Source organism: Leuciscus leuciscus (genome assembly GCF_965113295.1).
Source record: "Leuciscus leuciscus genome assembly, chromosome: 18".
Classification (NCBI taxonomy): domain Eukaryota; kingdom Metazoa; phylum Chordata; class Actinopteri; order Cypriniformes; family Leuciscidae; genus Leuciscus; species Leuciscus leuciscus.
In genome coordinates this window covers 39760699-39774781 of record NC_138742.1, presented here as the reverse complement: position 1 = coordinate 39774781, position 14083 = coordinate 39760699, and the positions used below count along the sequence as shown (strand labels likewise).

Sequence of the window (14083 nt, the reverse complement as noted above, 5' to 3'; positions counted from 1 at the left end):
CCTGTTTGTGCTATATAGAGTGAATTTACACCTTTGCCATTAACATGTTTATAAATAACTGAAAAAAGCACAAATGTCAGAGCATGTCAGAACATCTCAAGGACCCCAAAAACAGCTTGGTCCCCAGAGGGTTAAAGGTGGAGCTATAGTCTAGAAACAGCATCCTAACATATGTTCTGTTATAGTCCAGATGTAGAAGTGTGTGGTGTAAAGCAAAGGCTACTGCATCGTCCACTGATCTGTTCGGACGGTAGGCAAACTGAAATGGATCTGCAGTGTCTGGGATGAAAGAATTTATATGTGTCAGAACCAACTTTTCTAGGCACTTCATGGCAACTGGTGTTAGGGCCACAGGCCTAAAGTAATTTAGGGTTGAAGCGTCAGGTTTCTTAGGAACTGGTATCACAAAACAGGACTTGAACAGACGTGGAACTACCGCTTGTGACAGGGACTGGTTGAAAATGTCTGTATACACACCTGCTAGTTGTTCAGCACAGGACTTCAGGACTCTGGGCGACACTCCGTCAGGTCCCACAGCCTTGCGGGGGTTAACCTGCTTCAGAGCCTTCAGCACCTGTGTGTGTGTCACCTGTAGAGCGATGTCCTCAGCACTATGGGGGAGTTTGGAGGGTGTGTCCGAATTCATCCTGTCGAATCTGCAGTAAAAGTTGTTGAGGCAGTCCGGCAGGGTGGCGTCTCTGACCTCGGTGATGTTAGTGCTTCTATTGTAATTTGTGATAGACTGGATTTCCTTCCACATAATGTGTGTGTTGTTCTGTAGATGGAGGCTTTCAAGTTTTAGGGAGCGTGCCCTTTTTGCTGCTTTGATGGACTTTCGCAGTTCGTATTTGGCCCTTTTATACTCCTCTTTGTTACCAGACTTGAAAGCCACCCGTCTTTCCTTGATCTTTTTCCGTACGTCAGCATTAAACCACGACTTTTGGTTTGGAAAAATATGGACAGTACGTACAGGAACACATAAGGAGGTACACCAGCTAATATAGTCACTGACAGTCTCTGTATAATCATGAAAATTGTCTTTGGCCTCCTTGAAGATGTTCATATCCGTGGCCTCCAGACACCCCTGAAGGCTGGCCATAGCACTGTCAGTCCAAGCATGAACAGTACGAGTGGTGGCAGGGATAGCCTTTAACCTGTTTATGTATATGGACTTAAGTAGAATAGCAATGTGATCAGACTTCCCAAAATGAGGTTTGGGTTCAGCTGCGTATGCATTTTTTAAGTTACAGTAGCAGTGATCCAGTGTTTTATTACCTCTAGTAGGAAACGTCACATATTGATACAGTTTTGGAATGACTTTACGAAGATTACAGTGATTAAAATCTCCTAAGATTATAAAAGCAGCTTCAGGATACTCATTTTCATGTTTACTGACCATGTTGTGTAAAATGTTTAGTGCGACCTCCTCCTTAGCAGAGGGGGGGATGTACACAACACTTACAATGATGCAGTGTAGCTCCCTGGGTAGATAAAACGGCCTACACTTCAAGGTTAGAAATTCCACGTCTTCGGAGCAGTGCTGAGAGATGACCTTGTTATCCGTACACCAGGACTGGTTTACTAGAACGGCAGTTCCTCCTCCGCGGCTCTTTCCACAGTCTGCAGCGCGCCTGTCAGCTCTGAAGATGGTGTAACCCTCCGGTGTTAGAGGTTCATCAGGGATTTCCTCCCCCAGCCACGTCTCACAGAAACATAATAAGGAACAGTTTCTCAGGTACCGCTCAGCTGATAATCTTGCGTGCAGTTCATCCATTTTATTTCCCAATGACTGGACGTTTGCAAACAGAATTACAGGGAGTGTTAGCCTCCCTTTGCTAACAAGCCATCTGAGCTTTCGCTCGGTTCCTCCCCGTCTCCCTCGCTTGCGCTTCGGTCTGTTGAAGCCAGTATAGGCTCTCGCTTGAGTCTGGCTCCCGGAATAGACTAGCTGCACGTTGTTTTGGCGTAAGAGTTCCGGGTGTAAATCCAGCGCTGTGTGATCGAGTGTTCCCCAATGGCTTTGCTCTTGTAAAGAAAACAACGTGTCCCGATCGTACCAGACACTAGGTCTTACTGTTGCCTTTACGTGATGTGTGAATAACAGTAAAAATAACAAAAGTAACACCAACAACCAGTTAATTCTAAGGGCTACGCAACGTCGCACACAGGGGAGCGCCATCTTGGATCCTGCGCCATCTAATGAAATTATTACCAAGTAAAAAGAAATTTACAATGATAAAGTAGTCCTTATGAAACTTCAAATGTATAAATATCCCCATTACTCATTGTTATTTTATTTACTGCAGCCATGGCTTCACAGCCCATTGAAGTGGCAGCTCTAGGAAGACCTCTGTATCCTGGTATGCTGTATGACTGCCGCAGGGATACCTTCATTCCAGGTTAGTGTACAGTCCCTACTAAAATGCTTTTTATTCCTTTTTTACCCAAATGTGAATCAACAAAACAGTACATGTGTGGTAATTTCGAGACATAAGATAAAGCTCACAAATATTAAATTAGTAGTCTTATACAAAATCGGCATGTTTACTTGAACGGTACATTGCGTCCTCACACGTTACTGTTTAAGTCTCCGTGAACCAGAAGTTGGAAACGACTTTTCCCCAGTGTTGTGACGTATTTCCAAGTGAAAAGGAATATTGAATAGAGGGCAGGGTTTGACTTTAGCGCTCCTCCTCTCCATCTCTCACTCATAGCGGCAGTGGCTCAGTGGTTCATGTAGTTTGTCTACAAACCGAAAGGTTGGTGGTTCAATCCCCGGTTCCACCTGACCAAGTGTCGAGGTGTCCATGAGCAAGACACCTAACCCCAGCTGCTCCCGACGAGCTGGATGGCGCCTTGCATGGCTGACACCGCCGTCGGTGTATGAATGAGTGAGTGAATGGGTGAATGTGAGGCTATATGTAAAGCGCTTTGGTGGCCATAGGTCTGTGAAAGCGTTATATAAATGCAGTCCATTTACCATTTTACCATAGCAGACTAACGGTTTGAGGAGAGGTAAAGCGTTTCAATCCAAGCCGTCAAACTGACGTCATCAGAAAAGGAACGCCATTCCAGACCTAAACTAATTTTTCAGATTTTGATTAAAGATTACTTCGGCAAAAAAATTTTTCTGTGTATTAACTTGCACGGATTAATTGTTCACCACAAGACTAGTAATATGCGCTAACAAAGTAAATAGGGTCAATTTTGATTTCATGTCGACTTTAACCCTCTGGGGACCAAAAACGCGCTCGCGCGTTTTGCTCGTTTTTTTTTTTAGCAATGAAAAATAAACACAAAATGCTCTGTTAATTTTGATCTTTCATTTTCGTGTAATACATCAATCGATCCTGTTCAGTTTCTATTTTTTTTCTGTATACTCACAATACAAATAAAGTGTTTTGCTTTTTGACAAATAAAGAAAAACTAACATGATGCTATTTCTGCCTTCTCTCTGTCAGTAAACTCCCATTTGAAACGCGTTCGAAAATTATCTATAACTCCGCGAAAATTCAGTCAAACAGGCAAACAGACCCACGGGCATAAAGCTTGAGATCGCAGCTTTTAAATGAAGTAATTTATATAAAAAACAAATATTATCAGCTTCTGTAATCTGTATAAAAAGAGAGCGACTCCAGTCGAGCTCATTACGAGCCATTCAAAAGTAATGTGACCACTCCCCGGAGAGCGCGTGCTATTCAAACGCAAATTCTGAGAACCATTTCAGTCTGTGAAACGCCCCCACATCAGCTGTAAACAAAGAGGCATAATATAGCCTACCTTATGGAGAAAATTTTCCGTGCTGATATGAGGAGCAGATCCCGCTGAGGAGTGAGGTAGGCTAAGTTATCCTTTCTCAAGTGTTAATGTGGAATAACGTTATGGAATAACGTTGTAGGCTTATGTAAACAAAAAGATGAATCGCGTTTCTATAATATGAATCGCGCGTCTATTTGTAAAGAGTGTTTAGCCTAAATATGAATCGCGCGTCTGTGTGTGAAAGAATAAACTGCTTTTACAGTTACAGTTACTGCGTTACAGTCAGGCGAAGTATGAAAGACAACATTTTGTTGACTAGATTTGGGTACAGTTTTTACTGTAGAATATACTGTCACATCAAATAAGCTTTTCTGAATATATATAAAATACTATTTTGTCAAAAATAAAGTCATAGACTAAGATGTTCCAATGTTGGCTATATTCAAACTAATGAATACATATGATAAAATGTAGGCCTATAATCTTTTCTTTTTTTTTTTTACAAAGAAAGAGTACTTTTTTGCAGAAATATTGCTGAAATTGTAATTATTGTTGTAATTGTAACCTTTTTAATAAAATAGCAAAACATATTTACAAGATAGATGTAAGCAAAATCTTAAATGGTCAATATAAGTCTTCTTCAAAATATATATTTTGTCTTTGCATTGTGGCTCAGTCAGTGTCACACCTGAATGAATGGCTAATTATGCAGAGTCATTATGCAGAGTGGGTGGGACTAAGGTGTAAACTACTCCTCCCCCTCGCATATTGGCTTTCCAAGCAAAACCTGTTTTACACCATTTAAATCAATGTATTTTTTTTTGTGAACGATAAAGCAAGACTATTTTCACATAATTTTGAAGCTAGAACTGAAAGGGACAACATCCATTAGTCAAAAGTCTTGTGGGCACATATTTTGTATGAGTTTTGTGGTCTTATTTCAGCAACTTTCATTTTAATTTTTTTAAATAACCACGCATAAACATTATTCTCTTAAAAATACAAACATCTACATACATGTTGCTCGCATATTATGGTAGGCCTGTTTGTGCTATATAGAGTGAATTTACACCTTTGCCATTAACATGTTTATAAATAACTGAAAAAAGCACAAATGTCAGAGCATGTCAGAACATCTCAAGGGCCACAAAAACAGCTTGGTCCCCAGAGGGTTAAAGCCATTTACATTTACGCATTTGGTAGACGCTTTTATCCAAAGCGACTTGCACTACATTTCAAGGTACATATTTTACATTCTTGTCAGTTCTTGCAGTCTCTAGGAATCAAACCCATGACCTTGGCGTTGCAAGCACCAACAGTCTATTGTTTGAACTTTTCTCATTTCAGGTGTAACACTGTGGGACAAGAAGTCGCTGAGTGAAGATTTGGACAGTCGTCCACAGCCCATGACAGATTTGAAGTTCAGTAGCTCCGACTCTCTCTCCAGTAAGTCCAGTCTCCTGGCTGTAAGCGCTTCCCTGAAGGCCAGCTTCTTGGGAGGGCTGGTGGAGGTGGGAGGATCTGCCAAGTTCCTGCGTGACACCAAATCCTCAAACCAACAGTCCAGAGTTACAATGAATTACAGTGAAACCACAAGATTCGAACAGCTCACTATGACTCAGAAAACTGCAACTCATGTGGTCACAGGTGTAGTATATGGAGCTAAGGCCGTCATAGTGTTTGATCGGACATTTTCAAAAGAGGAAGAAAAGCAGGAGATTGAGGGAGAACTGAATGTCATGGTCAAGAAGATTCCTCAATTTTCTATTGAGGGGAAAGGAGCTATAGAAATGACAGATGGTCATGAGGATAGGGCTGAGAGCATCACCTGCACATTTTATGGTGACGTCCACCTTGAGCAGAACCCACCACTTACATGGAGGCCGTAGAGGTGTAAAAGAAGCTCCCCACTATACTGAAGGAGAATCCACAGAATGCAGTTCCAATAAAAGTCAATCTCTATCCTCTTTCTCTATTGGATACAAAAGCTGCTAAGTTGGAGAGAGAAATTAGCTTAAGTCTGGTTTCCAAAACTGAAGATATAATAGAGGGGCTGGGAGAAGTACAGAGGACTTGCAACGACCTCTCCAGAAAAACACTGGTAAATGTTTTCAAAGACATCAAAGAGAGGCTCCGTTTATTTCAGGGCTCTCTTAGCACTTAGGAACGGTGCTCCTGAAAGAAGTGGCCAAGATCTTGCCTGCTATACGAGGAGGAGAGATGGAGCAACATTCATTGGAAGAGATCCTGAAGATCCACTACAGCTCCCCCTTTAACCCTCTGGAGTCTGAGCGTTTTTTTGGGCCCTGGGGGTGTTCTGACATGCCCTGACATTTGTGCTTTTTTCAGTTGCTTATAAACATATTAATGGCAAAGGTGTAAATTCACTCTATATAGCACAAACAGGACTACAATAATATGTGAGCCACATGTATGTACATGTTTTCATTTTTGAGAGAATAATGTTTATGCGTGGTTATCGAAAAAACTAAAAATTAAAATTTTTGAAATAAGACCACAAAACACATACTAAATATGTGGCAATAAGACTTTTGACTTATGGATGTCGTCGCCTATAGTTTTTTCTTCAAAATTATGTGAAAATAGTCTTGCTTTATCGTTCACATAAAACCATACATTGATTTAAATTGATGTAAAACAGGTTTTGCTTGGAAAGCCAATATGCGAGGGGGGCGTGAACAAGGAGTGGTTTACACCTTAGAATACACCCACTCTGCATAATTAGCCATTCACTCAGGTGTGACACTGACTGAGCCACAATGAAAGGACAAAAGATATATTTAGAAGAAGACTTATATTGACCATTTAAGATTTTGCTTACATCTATCTTGTAAATATGTTTTGCTATTTTATTAAAATGGTTACAATTACAACAATAATTACAATTTCAACAATATTTCAAGTGTACTCTTTCTTTGTAAAAAAAAATGATTATAGGCCCTACATTTTATCTATGTATTCATTAGTTTGAATATAACCAACATTGGAACAGCTAACATCTTAGTTGATGACTTTATTTTTGACAAAAATCGTATTTTATATATAGAAATGGCTAAACAAAAGCTTATTTGATGTGGCAGTATATTCTACAGTAAAAACTGTACCCAAATCTACTAAACAAAATGTTGTCTTTCATATTTCGTCTGACTGTAACGTTGTTTTCATGAAATATTAGGGCATATTGTTAATTTGCAGTTTAATACGTTGCTTATACAAATAGCCTACATTTTATTTCAACATTCAGTCGATGTTTACTTATCTCAGTATAGCAATACAGTTTGCTAAAACATCATCATTCATTCACACACGCGATTTAAATTTAAACTGTCTTTGCCAGCTGTGGTAAACAGCGCGCATTCATGCCGTTTATTCATTCATAAACAGAAACCCACGTGAAGAAATTCACGTGAGAAGGAAAAAACTTACTTGTATTCCTCAGCTCGCTCCTCGATATACCCGCACTTCTGAGGGACATTTTCGATTAGTATTATTCCTCACAGCGCTGCAAGACGGTGTAAACAATGATCTAAATAAACGTGTGTGTTTTCTCGAGCTGATGGGGGCGTTCACAGGATTGCCCCAGCCATTTGCGTTTGAATAGCGCGCGCTCTCCGTGGGCGGGGCCGATTATAACGTAATGAGATGAGATGAGCTCGACTGGAATCGCTCTCTTTTAATACAGATTTCACAAGATGAGAATAATTGTTTTTTTATATAAATGACTTCATTTAAAAGAAGAGAATTCAAGCTTCATGCCTGTCTGTCTGTATGTCTGTTTGACTGAGTATTCGCTGAGTTATTGTTAATTTTCGGACGCGTTTCAGAATGGACTTCACTGGCAGAGAGAAGGCAGAACTCGCTTCGTGTTTATTTTTCTTTATTTGGCAAAAAGCACAACACTTTGTTTTTATTGTGAGTATACACAAAAATAATACACATTTAACAGAATCGATTGATGTATGAAACTCCTATGGAAAATCAAAGTCAACAGAGTATTTATGAGTTTCTTTTACACTAATAAAAAAAAGCGAGCTGGTATCGCCGGCGATACCGTAGACCTCAGGGGGTTAATGCTGACATGCTTAACCAGTGGTTAGATCATGCAAAGGCTGAACTTAACCTCTTGAGTTCTCAGACCGAGATGCTGGAGGGAATCAAAACTGAAGACTCGAACAGTCTCAACACCATCCGCTTTAATCTTAATATTGATGTTGTGGTGTGCTTGACCTTCACATCTCTGAAGTATGAAGACCCAGATCTCTCAACCCTGAAGAAGTTTCTGGAATCTGATGAGTTTAAAGAGCTAGATGTGGGAATGAAACACAATTCTAGCATGTTAGCATCTGTCAGAAAGTGGTTCAACGATCCTGATGTCACCTCAAAGATGAGAGAGAACTTATCTCTTTTCAGAAGTTTTTCAGAGGCTAATAAAGATAAAAAGAGATATCGATTCATTATTTCTGCCATCTCTGATCCCTCCAGTCCTGGCTCCTCTATCTATCTGTATGAATCAGGGAACCTGATGGACACACAGTTCCAGCCTGTGTCGAAGCCTCCTCCACCAGAAGTGATTAAGGTCCTGGAGCGCAGTGTGACCCTGAAACTGCAGAAGTCCCCAACTGGAGAAACTGTGAGGTACAGAGTGGAGTACCAGCAGGTGAAAGCAGATTCTGGCACTGGGGAACAGTGGATTATCATGAACACCGCTGATGAAGTCTTTACTCTGACTGGATTGGAGTTTGGAAAGCAGTACTCGATCCGCTACAGGATAGTGGGTAAAGTGGGAGTGAGTGAAGCCAGTGACACTATCGGCCTCATACAATCTTCAGGTGAGTGTCATATGCAATATTTTTTGCATTAATCTTTTTTTTTTAAATATATAATTAACTTCTTTCACACAGTCAATGTTTGTATTGATAACAATATTTCCAAACAGATGTGGCTATTAATAAATGTGTAACGTTGTAAAGTGTTTCCCATGACTGTATATATATATACGAATGTATTATTTCCTTTGTTCATGTTGTTACAAATAGTCCTTAAAGACGCAGAGTATATTATGTATTTGATGTCTAATCTAGGCTAGTGTACTTAATCATATGAAATTCACAATAAACAATACAAAGCCTTGAACAAGTAAAACATACATTTCTCTGTATGAAAACAAATAGGACATTTAAAACTGACATACAAATAAAAAAATAAAAAACAATAACTATAATAAGCAAAACACAAAAATAATCAACTTAACACAAAAAACTGTTGACACTTAAACCCACTGCATGATGGCATTTCATAGTAGAGTATGAAATGACTAGAAGATAACTACACATCAGCTACATAAATTCACCAACTAACCATTCAGAAATGTCCTGTTAGTGCAGCAGATTACAAAAAAAATCGTTCACTTTGGTATAAAAGCATGAAATTTGGCACAGATACTCTCTAAGGGCCACTATTTTGGAAAAAGGCGTTGGCCACTCAAAAATTCAATATGGCGGCCATTTTTCAAGATGGCCGCCATTGCTATTCAATGCTTATTATATCAATTATTCAAACAGTGATCCAAGCATAAAATTTGATACAAAAACTCTCTAAAGGACATGTTAATGGAAAAAGATGCTTGTCCCTCAAAAATTCAAGATGGCCGCCATTTTTAAAGATGACCACCGTTCCTGTCGAATATGAATTATTTCAATTGTTCAAATGGTGATTCAAGCATAAAATTAGACAGAAATACTCTTCAAGGAACACTCTTTTGGAAAAAGGTATTTGCCACTCAAAAATTCAGGATGGCGACCATTTTCAAGATGAACACCATTTTTTATTCATATTTGCATTTGCACAGTTCTGTTTTCCTCGAAAAATAGGGTTGCGCGTAACCTGCCCCGCACCGTTTGTTACAGACCCCTGAGTGAAGTGTGAAATCGACCGGCTCATTGAGGAGAGGTGTGCTATGACTTTTCTAAGCGATCGGGTGTACGATGTTCGCACAGCGGATGAAAAAGCGGCCAAAAAAGTCCCATTGACTTAACATTGAGGAATTAAAAAAAAATTTAATCCCAACTGCCTTTTTCACACACACAGGTGCGTTCCATTCGACAGGGTCCATACGCAGTGTTCACTGCTCCCCTACCCCCTGAGCACGGTATATCAGTTGAAGTGGACTTCACTGACAATAGCCGCTCATTTGAAACGCCCTGCAAACGTCATCAAAGGAAGTCAACGACGGGGTCGCGCAGATTATGATATAACATAAATATATACATAGGACTACATTCATATTTTAATTTTTATTATTATATTATATATTTACAATTATATTGCACTATTTTTACAACTACCTAAAATAAAATCACTTTACATCACAAACTAGCTAAGCTGGCTGCATTCACTGAGGTAAATTATAATCATCAAAAATAGTATATGTAATATTCACAACAATAACCGTTAAAAATACTGGCATTTGTATAACAATGGCGAAATGTATGAATACTTACACACATACGTAAACTCCTCCATCGTTAGTTATGACCGTTCTGACTGGTGATGACGTGGTGCGCGAAATGACAGTTGGGTGTGTGATCATCGCTCTCCACTTCCTGTGAAGTGATGTATCGATGTTCCCTTATTCCCTATGCCGTGCGCAGTGCCCTTCGAACTGAACATGTTCGCTCCCTTCGGATTGGAATCTCACTTAAGATGGCGGAATACCCTGTGAAGTCCACTTCGCAGTCCACTTACGGTCAAATGGAACGCACCTACAGACTCCAAAGGGCCTGACAGCCCTGCATCTCTCCCTCTCTCCCTCAGAGGATTTATATTATCAAGCAACCAATAAGTAATGGCCTAAAATCTTCATAGCCACACCCTAGCAACCAGTTACAGCACCCTTGCAACCACTAAGAGCTCTCTAGCAACCACCCTAAACCAATAAATAATTGTGCATTTAAAAAAAAAAATTTTTTAAAGCAATATCACACTCGTAGCCTTGCGATATTGCTCCATGCTTGTGCCTATTCGGCCATAGGCATGAGGCCGCAGGCCAAATGCCGTACTGAAGGCGCTCGTTTTTAAAGATTTTAAGAACTATATAAAAACTCCATAGTAACCATCTTTGACAACTACCAACCACCTTGTAACACCATAGCAACTACCAAAAATACCTTAGCAACCACCCTGAACACCCTAGTAACGTCTAGAAACGCTCTAGTAACCACCAAAAATACCCTAGCAGCCTCCCAGAACACCCTAGCAACTGCCTAGCAACCACCCAGAACACCTAGCAACTGCCTAGCAACTGCCTAGCATCCACCCACAATACCCTAGCAACTGTCTAGCAACGCCCTAGCAACCACCCAGAATACCCTAGCAACCGTCTAGCAACCACCCAGAATACCTTGGAAACTGCCCAGAACACCATAGCAACCGCCTAGTGAAACCCTAGCAACCGTGCCAAATTTTGCCACTGCAAGCACCACTCACATTTTCTTCAGGAAATGTACATTCTAGTTTTCGAGTGAGAGAGACAAAAACTGTGTAATTTCAGTGGTCCTCTCTGTGTTGTTTGAGGATGCCACAGACGTCATGGCAACTCTCAACTCCCAACTGCCACTCCGAATTCAGAAAATGCAATTGTCCAGTGCAAATTCATTATAATTATAGTTTAAATAAAACATACATAAACTGTATATAAATTGAAATATAAATTGAAATAGACATAAATAAATACAAAATTATATATATATATATATATAAACACTTAAATATTTTTGTGACCCAAATATACAGAAATGGTGGCCATCTTGAAAATGGTCGCCATCTTGAATGTTTGAGTGGCACACATCTTTTTCCATGATAATGTTCCTTGAAGAATATTTGTACCAAATTTCATGATAGCATCACCATCTTGAAAAATGGTTGCCATCTTGAATTTTTGAGGGACAAGCTCCGTTTTCCAAAAAAACATTCTGAAGAGTATTTTCACAAAATGTTATGCCTACATCACTGTTTGAACGATTGACATAATGAGCATTTGACAGAAATAGCGGCCATCTTGAAAAAATGGCCGCCATGTTGAATTTTTGGGTGGCCAACGCCTTTTTCCCAAAAAGTGACCCTTAGAGAGTATCTGTGCCAAATTTCATGCTTTTATACCAATTTGAACGATTCTGTTGAAATATGCCATTAATCTGCTGCACTATGTTGCATGTTGTCACTTCTTGAGTCTCTCTGACATCATTGACTGACTCCGGTTTGAACATAAAAGGCTAAAAGTTTTTGAAATTTTCAGTGCATGTCTGTGTGAGGTAAAAGGACACACTTGAAGCTCCGCCCACTGTGCCGGGAGCAGCAGATCATTTGCATTTAAAGGGACATATACAAAAAACAGTGTGTTTTTGCTCACCCTCAGAAAGGGTAAATTTTAACATGCTATATAAAAATATTGGTGGGGTATTTTGAGCTAAAACTTCACATACACACTCTGGGGACATCAAAGACTTATTTTACATCTTGTGAAAAGGGCATTATACCAACCCTTTAAGAATTTAAGATATATTTATCAATAAAATGTGGCTTCCATGTATTCACAGAAATTCTAATAAGCAGTAGAATTATAATATAGGCTAATTCAGTTATTGAACATGAGACATTTATTGATCTATTGATGTCTCTTTGAAAAAGATTAATAAGGAGGTTGAGGTTTAATTCAAGTCTTATGAAGCGATATGATTACTTTGTATGATGAGCAAAGTGAAATTTAAGTCTTATTCTCTTTCAAATCCAATCAGTGCTCAGTTCATGTCTACAGAAGCCAAATCAAATATGGTGACATGTCAATAATATCAAACCCTCAATAGTGGTCGTGTCAGGATTTGGGCTCTGTAAACAGCAGAGACATCTCTAAATATCTTCTGTGTGTGTTTTCTGTGTGGATTTCTGCATGTGTTAGCAATGGATGCAGGATCACTTTCTCTTGACATGATAATCACACTCTTCATGTCTGTTGATTTCCACAGATGTTCCCAAGACCAGGAGCGAGATCCTTCAATGTAAGTCAGAAAACAAGCAGAGAAACTCACTGAGTGTGTTCATGTTCTTCCTGGAGAAGCTGAAAGAAAACATGACAGAAGAGTTTTAGAGATGATCATGTGAATGATGATTAAACTGCACTGAGACACTGCTGATATACTGAACATGAAGAGTTCAGCTACATTAAAATATCAGATTCATAATTCCTGATTGTGATTGTGTTTTATCTCCATCAGATTTCCAGCCGCTCACTCTGGATCCGAACACAGTGGATAAACGCCTCCGTCTGTCTGAGGAGAACAGAGTGATTACTAACACTCACCCAAAGCTTCAGTCGTATCCTGATCATCCACACAGATTTGATCAGTGGGAGCAGGTGTTGTGTAGAGAGAGTGTGAGAGGACGCTCCTACTGGGAGATTGAGTGGAGTGGGATTGATGTGTCTATAGCAGTGTCATATAAGAACATCTGGAGGAAGGGACGAATAAATGAGTGTGAGTTTGGAGGTAATGATCAGTCCTGGAGTTTCTACTGCTCTTCCTCCGGTTTCGCAATCAAACAAAATAACATAGTGACTAATCTCCCTTTAAAGTCCTTCAGGAGTCGTAGAGTAGGAGTGTATGTGGATCACAGTGCAGGAACTCTGTCCTTCTACAGCATTAGCGGAGACACAATGAGCCTCCTCCACACAGTCCAGACCACATTCACTCAGCCGCTCTATCCGGGGTTTAAGGTTTATCTTGGATCATCATTGAAACTGTAGATGAATGAGAATAGACAGTAGAGAGATTCTACCCATAATGCTTTGAGCTTCATGATAAATCAGTTCAGTGAGATGTTACAGAGTCTCTTATTTCCTCTTCATTACATTAATAACACAGCTGAGCTTCTGTCACTGAAATATCATGTCAGAATGACTGTGTAATAAATCCTCATATAGACATTAGTGTGTGTGACGATGTGTATCTTCCAAAATATCATGTCAGAATAACTGTGTAATAAATCCTCAAATAGACATCAGAGTTTGTGACGGTGTGTGTCTTCCTCATATAGACATCAGTGTGTGTGACGGTGTGTGTCTTCCTCATATAGACATCAGAGTGTGTGACGGTGTGTATCTTCCTCATATAGACATCAGAGTGTGTGACGGTGTGTATCTTCCTCATATAGACATCAGTGTGTGTGACGGTGTGTATCTTCCTCATATAGACATCAGTGTGTGTGACGGTGTGTATCTTCCTCATATGAGTGTGTGACGGTGTGTATCTTC

At 39.7% G+C, this 14083-nt stretch overlaps 1 pseudogene across 1 annotated transcript; it reads left to right on the top strand.

The window, feature by feature from the left end:
• The first annotated feature begins 2308 nt into the window (after positions 1-2308).
• Positions 2309-13749, top strand: LOC309480254 (stonustoxin subunit alpha-like; annotated as a pseudogene). The gene is made up of 5 exons (XR_014211692.1): positions 2309-2399; positions 5107-6044; positions 7837-8609; positions 12801-12833; positions 13050-13749. The product of XR_014211692.1 is annotated as a stonustoxin subunit alpha-like (transcript).
• The last annotated feature ends 334 nt before the right edge of the window (positions 13750-14083 follow it).